Consider the following 14,945-nt stretch of genomic DNA (forward strand, 5'->3'; position numbering starts at 1 on the left):
TTCGTCCACCCCCTAAACCGGTCGAGACCCCGAAACACCCCTGTAAGGGCGTATTGGGAAGCCCCTGATACGGTCCAATATGTATCGAAACTTTGAACATTGTCCAAAACTATTTGTATGTATGCATTTATGCAAATATGTATACATATATGTATGTATATATGTGAATATGTATACAAATATGTATGTATATATGTAAATACAATCTATATATGTATGTATGAATGTATATGGCTGGACTGGGCTTGGGTTGGGACAAGGTCGGGTCGGGTTTGGGCTACCTAAGGGCTAGGTTCAAGCCTATCCTTAAAAATACAAAAAAGCCTGAATTCTTGGGCTTGAGTTGAGTCGATTTGGGCTCAGGTTGGGCCTACTAAGTTGCACCCCTAGGTATGGTGGCTACATGTCAAATAGGGTGGAAATTGCCATCTCAATCTTAAACCCCAAATCTTAAATTTTAAACCCTAAACCCTAAAACATAGAGTGTAACTCTAAACTCCTAACTCCTTAAATCCTAACCTAAACCATAATGCATTTGGTTGGATTATGTGCACTTGTGCAACTCTAGTAGGTTAGGTTAGGTTAAGTTCAACCCTGACCAAATCATTTACCAAAAACAAAAAAAAAAAAAAAACCCTGACCCAATCTAATGATTTTGGGTACTTTCATTCATGTTGATATCAAGTTGGGCTAATTCCATTACTTTTTGTTGAAATGTTATCGTTTTACACACTCTAAGATTAGATTAATGTTAATTAATTCTAACAATATGGCACCAAAGAAGCAATTTATTGCAAATTGAATGGTCTAGGACTAAGGACAATTTGAGGACATGGATTGAAGTAGTATGAATGATTTACACTCAAAACATGATTCATGTATCCAACACTTACAGTTTGGACAAGGCTTAGATGATGATGATTGTATATGCATAGACAAAGTTATGATGTTTTAAGACATAACATTATAAAATTTTTGTCTTAAAATTGTGAATACACCTATCCTATATATATACTATATAAAGTAGATGCTTGCCTTGGTGTTGATGTAGTTCATAAATTTTAAGTTTGATTATATAATGTTAACTTATATTTTTACCATTTATCATGCACACGTGCTTAGTATATGCCATTATACTAATCTATAACATATAAGCCAGAAACTTGCCTTGATTTTGTTGCAAATCATAATAAGTTAAAATTTCATAACACAAGGGTAACTTATATCTTTACCATTCACTTGCACATGTGCATAGTACATGCTTCTACATTAGTAGTATATAAAGTGAATACTTGACTTAGTTTGATACAAATTATAAAAATTAAATTTGAATACCATATATCATATATGATTAACGCTTACTTGCACAAGTGCATAACACATACTCTTACACTAATACATATAAAATATAAATACACTAGAAGAACCCCATGTGATGCACAAGCTAGTGTTAAAAGATAACCATATTATATAAGGGAGTAATTACATGTTTCATAATAAAAGGAAAATGAAATGATTGCACATACCATATTTTATTTTAAATTTTTAAATAAATAACCACAAAATTCTAAAGGGATAAGGAAGCAAAAGTGAGTAGGTTGACATGGACAACTACATTTTCAAATATATAAGATCTTCTTCAATTTCAAATACCAACATAACAAATCTTAGCCTACCTATCACCCATGGTGTGTTCATATCAAATTAAATTGCTAGATGTAGGGGTTGTTCTTTAACCTGGATAAGAAATCAGTGGGTGTAAACTAGTCCACACCACACCACACCACACCACAATCCATAGTAGTTATAAACTCTGGACAAATTGTGTAGAATGGTTTAGTCCACACCCTATAGTGGCGTTCTATAGGCGCGGACATCCACACCACACATTTTGATTTTATGTATGTCATATACAATTTATGAAGTGATCAACATAGTTGATCATAAATGACTAATTTTTTACACTTTATATAATAAATAAATTAAAAACAATCAATAAATTAATATTAACCAATAAATATTTATTTTAATATTCATATAAAAATTATTATTTATTAATAAAAAACATTAAAAGATTACTATTTAATTAAATGAAATAACAAATTATTGTAAATGAGTTTCCCTTGCAGTAGAGCACAACAGCAGAGGATAGTTTCCCTTGAGTAGCCAATGATGGAGAAGAGCTTCCAATAGTAAAATGGTGTAGGGCAAAATGAGAGGTGATGTACTATATCAATAAAAATGGAAAATAGGTGTGGACGGAGTGCAAGCACAATAAAATAATGTTAAGAAATTTTGAGGTGTGGATAGGGGCCAGTCCACGTATTGTGGACCACTCCCATCCACACCAAACCGGACATTGTTTTTCATCTCATGGAGTGGACCAAAACGGTCCATCCATGAGATGAACATAGTTTCAAACACCCCCATACTGTGCTAAAATCATTTCTGTGTCAAAAGTCAAATTGCCTTTTTGTGTCAAAAGTAAAATTATTTTTGTGATCCTTGCATAGAATCATAACATCATAGAGGGAAGTAAAATCAATGGAAAAAATAAAATAAAAATTATTAATTTTAATAATTATTATTTATTATCATAATTAATGGTTGTTATAAGAAAAAATATTATACTACCCTATATGCTATACTATAATTTAATCATTCAATTTACGTTGGGGCTTTTTTATTATAGGAAACAAAAACTCACCCTATCATTTATCAAATCGAAAAAAACTTACCCTACTGTTTGAAAAAATTACTTTAAGATACTCTTTTTTTTTTGTATAATAGACAAAATCCTTCCCTACTGTTAACATGCTCTTATACTCCATTGGTACGGATGTCACGCGAATTACATAATTTTGGGTAAATTACAAAAACCCCCTTGTACTATGTGGTCAGTGACAAAATCCCCCTTGTACTTTTTTTTGCGACAAAGGCTCCCTGAACTTTAGCTGTTAAACAAAGACCCCCTTGGCCATTAAGAAAATAGAAAAAGTGTTTCTCAATTACTATCAGAATTCTGTACCTTTCACTGCATTTAACAAAACAGTGCTGTTAAGATCCTGTAAAGAGCAGAAGAAATATGCATATTTCAGAAACTATCAGGAATAAAAACCAAAGAGGGGAGAGAAAAACAGATTGAGAAACCCACATTAAACAGGGTATGGGATTTGATAACAGGAACTATAGATTAATAAAATTTCTAGCCCATTTCCAGTTAAACGATATCATATTGTGTACTTAGATTTAGATGGAAAATGAAATCGATAGCCAGTAGATAGAACTTACCAGATTGAGCATAGAAGCATCATCCTAGCTGCAAGTCCCTTAGTCACATTTCTCTGGTGGCCACCAGTCCATTGTGGCACAAATAAAATCATGCTCTATCCTCCCAATGGAAGCGCTTCCATTAATTAAGACAGTACCTTCAATAGTTCCACCTCCTGATATTTGAACTGTAAATACAGAAACCCACCCAGAAGTTGAAACCGAGAACCCATTACGGGATTCAGAGTTTCAATCAATGCTGAGGATTCTAATCCTTCTCAATCCCCATGAAAGCGCAAAACTAGTTGAGTCTAAAGCTGGCCATTGGAGGAAAGGAAGAACGGTAACTGATTAGCAAGGGAGATGTCCCTTGCTACTGTAACTCGGGGCTTGGTCACCAAGGAGAAATCCCTTTGATTGCAAGGGAGAAATTGAATCCAAGGGTGATATAAGGTGAAGAAACGTATAAAAGAGGGTTAAAATTGTCAGAATAGTTATTATAAGAGTAGTATGGGGATTAAAAAATGTTGCAATGATGGATTTCTCATTTTTTTGAACGGAAGGCTAAGGAGCTAAGGAAGGGGGTCTTTGTCTCAAGATCATAGTATATGGGGGTTTTATCACAGACCCCATAGTAGAGGGGGTCTTTGTAATTTACCCTATAATTTTTCTTAATACCAAAACTACTCCTTTTCGGTCACTTTTATCCTTGTTTGTTCTTTAAATATTCAAAATAAACCCCAATGACAATTCCTTCTTTTTTAATCTCCCACACCTCACTTTGGCTGTTTGGGAGTTGATAGAATGGCAACAAATGGTTCGCCCACAACAAACACGAGGCAAGGTGAGAGTTTTGTTTCCTATAAAATGAAGAGTTGAGAGAGTATTGTGTATTTAGAATGGTGGAGGACATGACTATTTATAGGAATTGAAAATAATTCAATTGTCCAAAATACCTTAAAAACTAGTTGTTTTTTTAGTTGTTGGGAGGGGTATTTTGATCATTTATCATATTACCCAAATAGCTATTAGAGAGACATTTTTGTCATTTTCTCCCTTAAAGCCAAAATACATAAATACCTTCTATATAGTTGTTTATAACTGTTGGGGGTATTTCTGTAACCCACCCCCCCCCCAAAAAAAGCTAAAACTAGGCTGGAGGACCCCTCTCCTCCAACAGCTAGTTAGTGGGCAATTGTGTAGTGCCATGCCAACCCATTGACTTGAAGCCCTAAGCCGAGCATGACCCATAGAATCGTGACGGGCCATGCTGAATTGACCCAAAATCGTTCTAGGCCGTGGGCAACACAACCCAATTTACACCTCTAAGCAAGGTTTTTAAAACCAAATCAGACAACAAACCGGTCAGGGGTCCGGTTCCTGGGTTGAACAATTTGACCGTTCGAATTAAATGGATGGTCCGTTCTAACAAAAAGTAAAAAAAATAAAAAACGGCCAAAACCATTAAACAGTTTAAACGGTTTGACTGCCCAAATCAATGGTTTTTGGCAATGTAATGGTTATGGGGTAAAACGGAATTGGTTCCCGATTTTTCCGATCCGACAGTCCGGTTCGGTCCTGTTTTGAAAACCATGCCTCTAAGTATTTAATACAGATTGTAATTTTTTTATTCAAAAAACACTCTCTAGTCTGTATTCGCTTGCATTGACACTTGTATAAACCAAATGAACGGTGGGTATGGATTCCAGTGTGATCCTAATAAACCAGATAAAATGGTGGGCCCCATTCACGGTAAGTTAGTTGTTGGTCGTTAAAAACGACAAACTCTTCTCTGGATGGTCGATGCGTGATTGCGTGTGTGGCATCGAATTCCTTAATCCATCAACTTCTCTGTTTTCGTAACATCTGATCATTCGTTAGTCGTTACAAGCAGTTCCGGTTCCAGACTCAGCAACCGACGTCAAGAGAGAAACTTCCGGGCTTGACTCTTCTATGTTTCTCCTCCAATCCTTTCCTTCGATCACCAGTTATGCTTACACGGTCGACGATGGTTCCCTGTCCGGAATCCCTTCTGCGCTTTGTTTTCTCTCTGACTCTGTTGTCCGCTGCGGCATTCGCATCATCACCCTTCCCAATCTCTAATGGCACTACGGTCTTCGATCTCCTCCCCCAATTCGGGCTGCCGAGTGGACTCTTACCCAGCTCGGTGAGGAACTTCTCTTTCGCCAATGATGGAAGGTTCGTCGTCGAGATGGAGAAACCTTGTTCCGTTCAGTTTGACTACTTGGTTTACTACGAACGGAAGATCACCGGTACCCTCAAGTACGGTTCGATTACAAATCTCAAGGGAATTAGAGTCAAGCGTTTGTTCTTGTGGCTCGACGTTGAGGAGATCAGGGTGGATTTGCCGCCGTCTTACTATATATATTTTCAGGTCGGCCTCATCAATAAGAAGCTTGACGCCGGCCAGTTTCGGACTGTGCATCCTTGCCAGAATGGGGTTTCATGTGAAGGATCCCGGAAAGATCTTCTCAAGGTAAAAAATTTCCTTTCCCCCTGCTTTTCGGCTATATTTCTTGTTTTTTTTTTCTTTAAATTTTAGTTTGTTCGTATTCGAGACATTGAGTCTTCTGTTTCTATTAGGGAATATGGGTGGTTGAAATAAGATGGAAGGAGTTTGAATTGGATTAGGATAAGTTTGATCTAGAGATTGTGTTAGATTGGGTTTATGTTTCTCACTCATCTCCTTCTCTCATGGCCTCTGCGTCTGCTGTTTTGAGCTTATAAAAGCGCATGGGGTCACATTCTCACCCCAGAACTCGTCAGACCGAGCCACCATGGCAGAGAATCCCCAGAAACTCTAAAACTTGTCTATCTTCCTTCAGTCGCCATCGACCTATATTCGGTTTCCCCTTTACAGCTTGGTTGCAAAGAGTTGCAGGGGAAAGGAAATGAAAGAGAGAACGGAAGAGAGGAAAAGGGAGAAAAGAAGGGAAGAGAGAGAAAAAGAGGGAGAGGATTGATCCACCAAAAAACTAACTCGAGCTTCTAATTAGTGCGGTTAATATAGTTGGTATTACAACCATTACAACTGGACTGGCAGACTAGCCAACTGCTTAACAGACCAACTTTTGAACTGAAATAAGTTTAAAAATAACTATATTCCAGGCAATTCAAAAACGACCCCTTCTTCAGTTGCAGCTGCAAGTGTAACAGAAACATGCTCCTTTGCAACACCACCACCATCATCACCTGCTTTCCCTCTCAATCTCTCTTGTCAGCGTTGCCTCATCGTCAAAGAGGTTCACAATAAGGAGTTGGTAAATTTTGTTTTTGAAGAAGGATGGGAGAAAGGAAGAGAAGAGAAAAAGGGATACAGGGGAGATGGGGGACAATGAAATCTTTAGAGAACAGAACACTGGATTCAGAAAGAGAAAAAGACATACGTGCTGCACTGGATGAGATGAAACCAATGAAATCAAGACATGCAACTGTGAGTGTGGATGAAATGCTCAAGGCCCTGCAATGTACAACTCGGGAAAAGGATAAGAAATTGGAAGAAAAGGATGATGCGTTTATAAAGTCAATTGTTTTCCAAGGTTCATTTTGTTCGAAGAATTCATGATGAGGATGAAGTTGTGGATGATGACAACAATTTAAATCTGCTTTCAACTGATACTGGTGCACAAAAGGATTCCAAAAGAAGGAAAGCTTCAGAACATCTGGAAAACCAATGGATTCATTGAAAAAATGCAGTTTTTTTGACAGCTCTTTCATTGGTAGGAGTGTAGTGTGGCTGTGAAATTGTCCAGTTGGGGTTCAAATTATATGGACACTCATTCCTTAGTACTTTCTATAATGTCTTCTTCACCATGGTGACAACAGCCAGATATTAATCTTTTTCTCTACCAATAAAAAAGTAGGCAGACGGCAGACCATGCATGTTATTCCATGTAATACTTTTGATCTTTTTTGATGGCTAACCTCAAGTTGGATCAATCATCAAGAAAAACTCAAGTTGGATCAATCATCAAGAAAAACTCAAGTTGGATCAGATTTTTAAAAATGAGAAGTGCATTATGTTCTATCCTTGTAGGCTTAACTCATAAACGGGTTAAATTATTTGAACTATAAACATCATAGCTACAAAATGCAATATGCCACTTGTCAAATTACCTATTAAAACATCAAATTCAAGGTTAAATCATCCAAAATAACAAGAAGCTAGGCAAAGAACACTCTGGTTGCATGTGTTTTTAAAGTATGCAATGGTTAATTTGGATATAAGAATCTTGTCTTTGTTAATTTTGGTTGTGCATGATAAAATTTTGGGTAACAATTTAAGGCTTTCAAATTAAGATAGAAAGTTTTTTTTTTTATTTTAATGGATCAATCTTCTCAAGAATAAAGGTGAATCTTTCTTCTCTCAAAGAAGCACCTTGCTTGACCACGAGAATAATGAAGTTGTCATTTTTAAGTTCCATGCAAACCAATATGTACTAATTAGATTATTGCAGAAGTTTCATTAGATGAAGCAAATTGTGGTTTTGCCTGATTTGATTCTTAGGTAATCAAGAAACATATGTACGCTGAGTGACCTTAGCTGAGATGGATAGAACAATGGGATCATTGATGTGCTATCTAGGGAAACTCATCATGATTTGAAGCTATTGGTAAATGAGGAGGAAGATATTCATATTGTTTAGTCAAATGTGAATGAAAAACATTGATGGAATGAGTTGGGAGTGCCCAAATGCAGGTTGAAGAGGCTTTAAAACAAGTGGGCGAAAAACAAATTAATGTGGATAGGAGTACTTTGAAGTTGTTCCAACACATGTTGATTATGTGCAGCTTTCATAGACACAAAGGAGTGGTAGAACAGAGTCTTGATTAATCACTTGTTTCCAACGACCCTTGAGTATTAGCAGATTGAGCTGAACATTCTAGTTGCAATGTTTGTATGATATTCTTATCATGTTTCATTTGAGGTGCTCCTTTTTTAACATTACCTTTTGTGGTAGGAGACAGGAGGTAAAAGATGGAAGAGTATGACAGAGGGAAGAACAAACCAGTAATTGTTCTACCTTCTGCTTGCTACAAAATTAGGAATTGTAGCAACATGCTAAGAGTCAAGAAGGTGTCCTTTTAACCAAGTTTGATATCAGAGGATTGAAACATCTTATTCTGCAATCCATTTATAGCATGCTTTTAACTATGATACATCTCTCTCTAATATATAAAGAAGGATTTGTACTAAAAAGAAAAGATAGAATTGATATCTTATTTTTTAAAGTGTGTAAATAAAAAGAGTGTCACCCTTCATCATCATCTAACCATTACTTCTGACACTAAAATATCAGAGATCAATTCTGGAGTCAAATGGTCGGTATTTTAGTGAAAATGTGGTAAACGATATACTGGAGAGGACTCCCGCAAGTCCTAGAGCAGTTCTAGGTCCGTGTTGGGTGATTCCATGTTTTATTTTATTTTCTTTATTTATTATTTCTGTATCTTCTCTCCGATCTGCAAGAAGCCATTAAAGCCATCAAGAGACCTCAAATTCTTCATAAAGAGTTCACTCAACACCCCTAAAGGATGAAATTTGATCCACGCATGTTTGTCTTTAGATTAAAACCTGAAAATTTCTTGTTCAGCTATTTTCATCATTTTGTGCAAAACCATCTCTAATTGCTATCATATCTGTACGCCCTCTATAGATTTTCATCATCCTTTCTCCTACCATATTTCATCCTGGCACTCCATCTAAAAGTCTAGTTTGTGAAATTTTGACATTTTTTTCCACAAAGGGAAGTGCTCAGGATGCTTTCAAATTAGATTGCTTATACTGCCCATCATTCTAAACATTTCTAAAAGTTTCATTAGAAATTCCATCTCTGCTTGGTTTTTAGATTTTCTATTTTTTTCATCTCAAATTGAAGATAGAACTTGTAGATCTCAGCAAGCTGATCTAGAACCTTTCTAACTCCTAATAATCATTTCATTTAATCCTAACATCATCTCTAAACTCTTCTTATTCCATCAGCAACTTTTTGTTTTCATCTTTGGATCATTCCAATCTTACATCAATTGGTATAGGAGCAGATGGTCCTAAGTAACTATAGCTATTGTTCTTATGCTAGACTTTGGAAAACCATAAGCTGTGTTGCTCTTGGAGAAACTAGAATGAAGCATTCATTGCAAACCCTAGGTGATGGATCTCTGTAATTGTGTAAGATAATCATGATGCCTTCAAATCCAAATTCTGTGTCCTTTGTTTGTCTGTAGGCCAGTATTTGTTCTGTGGAAGTTTTGGGGTTTTGAGAGCTCATGCAAATCTTGATATGAGAAGGCTGGTCATCTTTCTGAAGTTATTATAATAAGATACTCTGAAATCCCTAAAAAGAAATACATCAATCCTGCTAGGCTCTGGTTTTCAAGACAATCTTATTGAAGCCTCTATCCATCATTATATAATAAGAAAAATATGGTGCAACTTTTTTTTTTTTTTTACATTTATAAATGTTTCTATGCACAATGAACATGTTTCTAGGTGTTCACCAGTTTCCTTTTTTCTGACAAAAATGGCTTTAGCCAAGAAACTCTGTATGTGTATGTGTGTCTATTTGGGGGTGGGAAGAGATTACATATCCAACCATTGTATAAGAATGTTAATCATACATAGCCTACTTGGTTGTGTTGATTGAACCTTTGAACCATTGAAATTTGGACTTGCAATTTGACAGAAAACATGACTCTTGATAGAGTGCAATGGGTGGAGAGGATTCATGTGCTGAACCCAAGTAGTTAATCCTAATGTTGAGCTTGAACGATAGAAATTGTAGTTTTATTTATTCATCAGATTTTCACAATATGCAACACTTCTGTAGGTTACATATATTTCAACTTGGAGTTAAGGGGGGTATTTTCCTTGTTGGTAAATCCTAACTACCCATGTCTTTAATCATTCCAATTTCCAAATGCCGAAGCATACTGTTTGTTAGCTAATGCTGTAATTGATATAATGTGGATAGTATGATGGTTGTGCATGTAGGAATTATAGAAACTGTTGCGGATACTGATGATTTGGGTGCATGACATTCCTTCTTTGTATTATATAAGGGTGAATATGTAGATTGAATAGACATGACAAGTGTTTTAAGTTTTTTAATTATAGATCAGTTTAGTCCCTTCTGCAGAAAATTACATTAATCCACAGTATGTTTTATATGTGAAACGGTTGCAATCATGCATGACTGATAGTTATTGTTAGTTGCTATCAAATGCATGACTGATCCATGTGTTCCAATGTTAAAATTAGTAAAGGAAAGGTTTATAGACTCATTGAGAACCTTAGGATAGATATCTATATGACTAAGATTGTATTAATGGTCAAGAGAAGTGTGTTCTGCATTCAACACCTTAAATGATGGCATAGTACAGTAATTTTGGTGAAACTACAATAATTTATTCCCTATTATCATGGATTAGAAGCAGAAGTGATTGCTGTGGTACGAATTGGTGTTTGCAAAGATTTGTCTATTTTTCTTGTCTATTTCAATTATGTTGAGATGCTTGAACCTAAGAAATGTTCTTTGTTTACAGATTACAGATCATTTCATTTCATTTATGTTTAGATGGTTGAAACCTAGAAAAATTTGTTATTTTCCCATTTATTTCTTTCCATGAGCCCCCACCAAATTTTACTAGGCTTCAGGTCTGATTCAGACCTTTTTTTGTCCTTGTAAATTTGTTATGCAAGTCAGTAATATCTAAGTCCTGCCATTTTCTGATATACTCCCGAAATTGTTAACAATAGACCTTTTTTTGTCTATTGTGCCATTTTACTTGGTTAACAAGAAATTGTTATTTTTGCAGGTGCCAACTCCTTTTAACGAAGTTACAATGCTACTCACGGAGTAGAGAGGAACTAAATCGTATTCCCATCAAGAGCAGTATGTATAAATTATCCAATCACTAGCATTATCATGCTAGCTTCAGAGGATTGCCAACCAGAAACCAGTTTAAAAGTATAATGTGTATATAGACCTTCAGTTGACATGGTTTCAGTGATCAGTATTCAAGTCTATGTGCTGAAATCACTCCCACCATGACTGTTAAGGGGACTGCTTAAAATGCAATCAAAAGTTCAAAAAAGGTTAAGATAAATGCCCTTAAAGGGTACATCTTATTTTACCAAGTACCAGAGTTTCCTCTAGTGGTGTTTCAGTCACTTATATGAGCCTCACCTCCAGGCCAAGTTTTAGTTTCCAACCCCTTTCTGTAATTTGTTTAAAGAGAGGAGAAAAAGAAAACTGACAAGGTTTTTAAATGGGCCTTACATGATAATATGTATTACACGTGTCAAAGATATGAAAAAGTAGAAAAACATGTTTCTATCCAGCAGAGCTCATAACTGTTTTATTATTTTATATTGGGTAAATTACAGATAATTACCTTATACTTTGGGGGTAGTGACAAATAACTACTTGAACTTTCAATTGCAACACTTGAATACCCCGAACTTTTAAAAATTGACACTTGGGTCCATCTGTTAATATTCCATCAGTCAAATATTACTTAATGCCAAAAAATCCCTTCTTGTGTATTTCTGAGATCATTCTCAAGTAACCAAATGTCTATCCATGATGACATTCTAACATGGGACAGCAAAAAACATATTCAAAATTTTCGATGTCAACATTTTCTGGTGATGATTCTACTATGTAGAATGATCTAAAAAAATGTCTACCCATGATGACATTCTAACATGGACAGCAAATAATATATTCAAAGTTTTCGATGTCAACATTTTCTGGTGATGATTCTACTATGTAGAATGATCTAAAAAAATACACAAGAAGGGCATGTCTTAGATTATGTAATGTTTAATGGACAAAATATTAATGGATGGACCCAAGTGTCTACTTTTGAGATTTAAAGGTACTCAAGTATGGAAATTGAAAGTTTATGTTACTCATCTGTCACTACCCCCCCAAAGTACAGGATACCTATCTATAAGTTACCTTTTTATATTTTCCTTTTTAGATGCTAATTGGCCCTTGTTCATTTTTTCCGTTAAACAAGGGTCAATAAATTGGTCAACGCAAGAGTTGATCAAGTCACATGCATTCATATTGGAGTATTGGTGGGTCCCATGAGAAAAGAATGATTCCTGCCGGCAATTAAGTATTACCCTCTACCCATTTGCATTAATAGCTTTCTTGTTTATTAGCACATAAGGGGACAATATTGTCCCTTCAATAATGATACTTTTTATGGATAAAATGGTCATTGTCTAACCTTACTTAAAAATGAAAGAATAATAAGAAAGTCACCTATTCATGTAAATGTTTCCTGTTTTCCTCATAAATATTTACCCAATTAAATGCATTTACCTAACTAGTCAAAGGGAATTCACTTTTGCTCATTCAACGACGGATGAAAGCATCCATCCCAAGATTTTTATTGGGCCAGCTGGAACTATTAATCCATGTTAGAGTTGCTTGTCCCAACGTTTAAATGAGAATGTATTGGTTAGACAAACGCCGTAACCAATCGTTTCTCATTTAAACCCATTGGGACAAGCAATTCTGACATGGATTAATAGATCCAGTCTGCCCAATAAAAATCTTAAGACGGATGAAAGGAATTTATAATCTTATCATTGATTCCACAGCCCGCTGAACGTCCAGCACTGTGTTCAGCTAATCGGAATTCGTAAGATGAATGTACCTCGAAATTATTTTCTCATACCAATTATTTGGGACCCTCATGGAAATACCCAATTTTTTGGAAAACATGTTAGCTAGTGATGAACACATCAGATGTTGAGTATTTTTGTTTTGTTTTTTGTGTATCAGGTGCTCTCCCAGTTTAGAAAGCTACATATCCTTTGAAATTTCAAGAAACGCTCCAAAGCTGAGAGTGACCGTTTCTTCAGAAAATAGGCTTATCAAAAAACATTTTCAATTAGCCGCTGATATAACAAGAAGATAAGAGAGCGTAAATGGGCAAATTAAGGAAAGGATTCCTCTTCCCAAACACCCACTTCTAACTCTGACAGTCAAGTCAGTTACGTTGAGCTATCTAGAGAGTAGTTAGATATTCAATGAATCAAGTATAACCTGCCCCTTGTATAGGATTCGGGATGCCTACCAGAGTACATACGTGTCAGATGGTGGAGCTCAGGAAGAACACCTACGGCTCAGTCAAGAACCCATTATTTGAGCTCGGCCACATAGTGCTTGGTTCGGACATATATGCAAGCGTAATATATCGGCTGATATGTACTGTTTTCATAACAAATTGATATATCGAACATCTAAAGTTCATGTGTTTCGTTTCTTTTCATATGTATCGACCGGTACGGGCCCATATTGAGCTGTTTCGGATTTGTATAGACCGATACAAACTTAATCGTTTCGGTTTCCCTTGTTCAATTAATCTATATTTAATACCGAATTTCTCTCATTAATGTCTTTTATTACTTATCTATTTAAGTCTAATTTTTTCATTAATTAGTTAATTATTCCTATATTTGAGGCAAATTTAAATTTAAATATGAATTTTAGCACCTAATTGCATATCTCTCATTAATTCTATTAATTAATAACTCTCTCTTTCTCTCTCTCTCATTAATTTTTTTTGTTAGTATAAAAACTACACATATTAACAATAGAAAAACTCACTCGTCACCAAATTTTAGTGCACATAATTTCGCCACTAAATCAATCCGCTTTGTTTGCTGTAATTACATGCATTTTTAGTTTTAAGTCAATTATTTTTATTTTCTTAGTGGTGCTTATTAATAAATGCTGAAATTAATTATTAAAATTTATATATTAATAAATATTTAGATAATTATATTGACTATTTGAAAATTGATGTATATACATTCATATTTTATTTATTTTATCTTGTTTTTTTTTTCACATTTTAGTTATTTCAACATTTTTCAGTGGCTACTATTATGTATCGATATGTCACATTTTATATAAATGTTAAATTATGGTTTTTTACATTTAAATGATTTATTTACAATCATATAAAACTTGTAAGCATTGTTAATAATATATATTTTATGATTTATTTGAATTTTTTAACATATTTATGCATATCTTGATTTTTTGTCTGTATCCATGCATATACAAAACGTATCCCGATATGTCTTTTAAAATTGTCTTTCCGATACACCTTGCATTTCTGATACTTTAAACTTTGCATACATGGCCCGATTCAGTCCATCGATCGAGACACCTGAAACCTGACCTAGCCACCTGGAACCTAATCAAGGCTACTTGTTAAGCCACCTATTGCATGTGTCGGCCACCTGGTGCTTAGCTTTGACATGCTATGGCGATCTATCCTCCATGTTTCTAATGCATGAAATGGGCCTGAGACTGGCTAGTTGGCAAGGTATCTTATGTGTCAATGATCTTGTTGTATGCCGTGGGATGGTCGCTTGATGGAGAAGTGCTGGAATGTGGGCCTGGAGGTCGGAATTGCCTGGTGGTTTTACTGTCCACGAGGTGACTCTTGTCATCTAAGATTATGACAGACAATGTTGCAAATACACCTAAATATGCCACGTGTTCGATAGTTTAGAGGTCGCATTTACCCTCATTAATTGGTGTTACAACATTTTCTTAATCAGAACCTACTTTTGCTTACCACAGAATGTTCCGACCAACTTTCAAGCTTCTGAAACCGATTAG

The 14,945-nt window shown here is 35.4% G+C and overlaps 1 long non-coding RNA gene across 1 annotated transcript; it reads left to right on the forward strand.

The window, feature by feature from the left end:
* Positions 1-5,072: 5,072 nt before the first annotated feature.
* Positions 5,073-11,631, forward strand: LOC148872856 (uncharacterized). Its single transcript, XR_016106879.1, has 2 exons — positions 5,073-5,767; positions 11,107-11,631. It is a non-coding gene; the product is annotated as an uncharacterized LOC148872856 (long non-coding RNA).
* Positions 11,632-14,945: the final 3,314 nt, after the last annotated feature.

Source organism: Nelumbo lutea, chromosome 2 (genome assembly GCF_056320005.1).
Source record: "Nelumbo lutea isolate HS-2025 chromosome 2, American lotus-T2T, whole genome shotgun sequence".
Lineage (NCBI taxonomy): Eukaryota > Viridiplantae > Streptophyta > Magnoliopsida > Proteales > Nelumbonaceae > Nelumbo > Nelumbo lutea.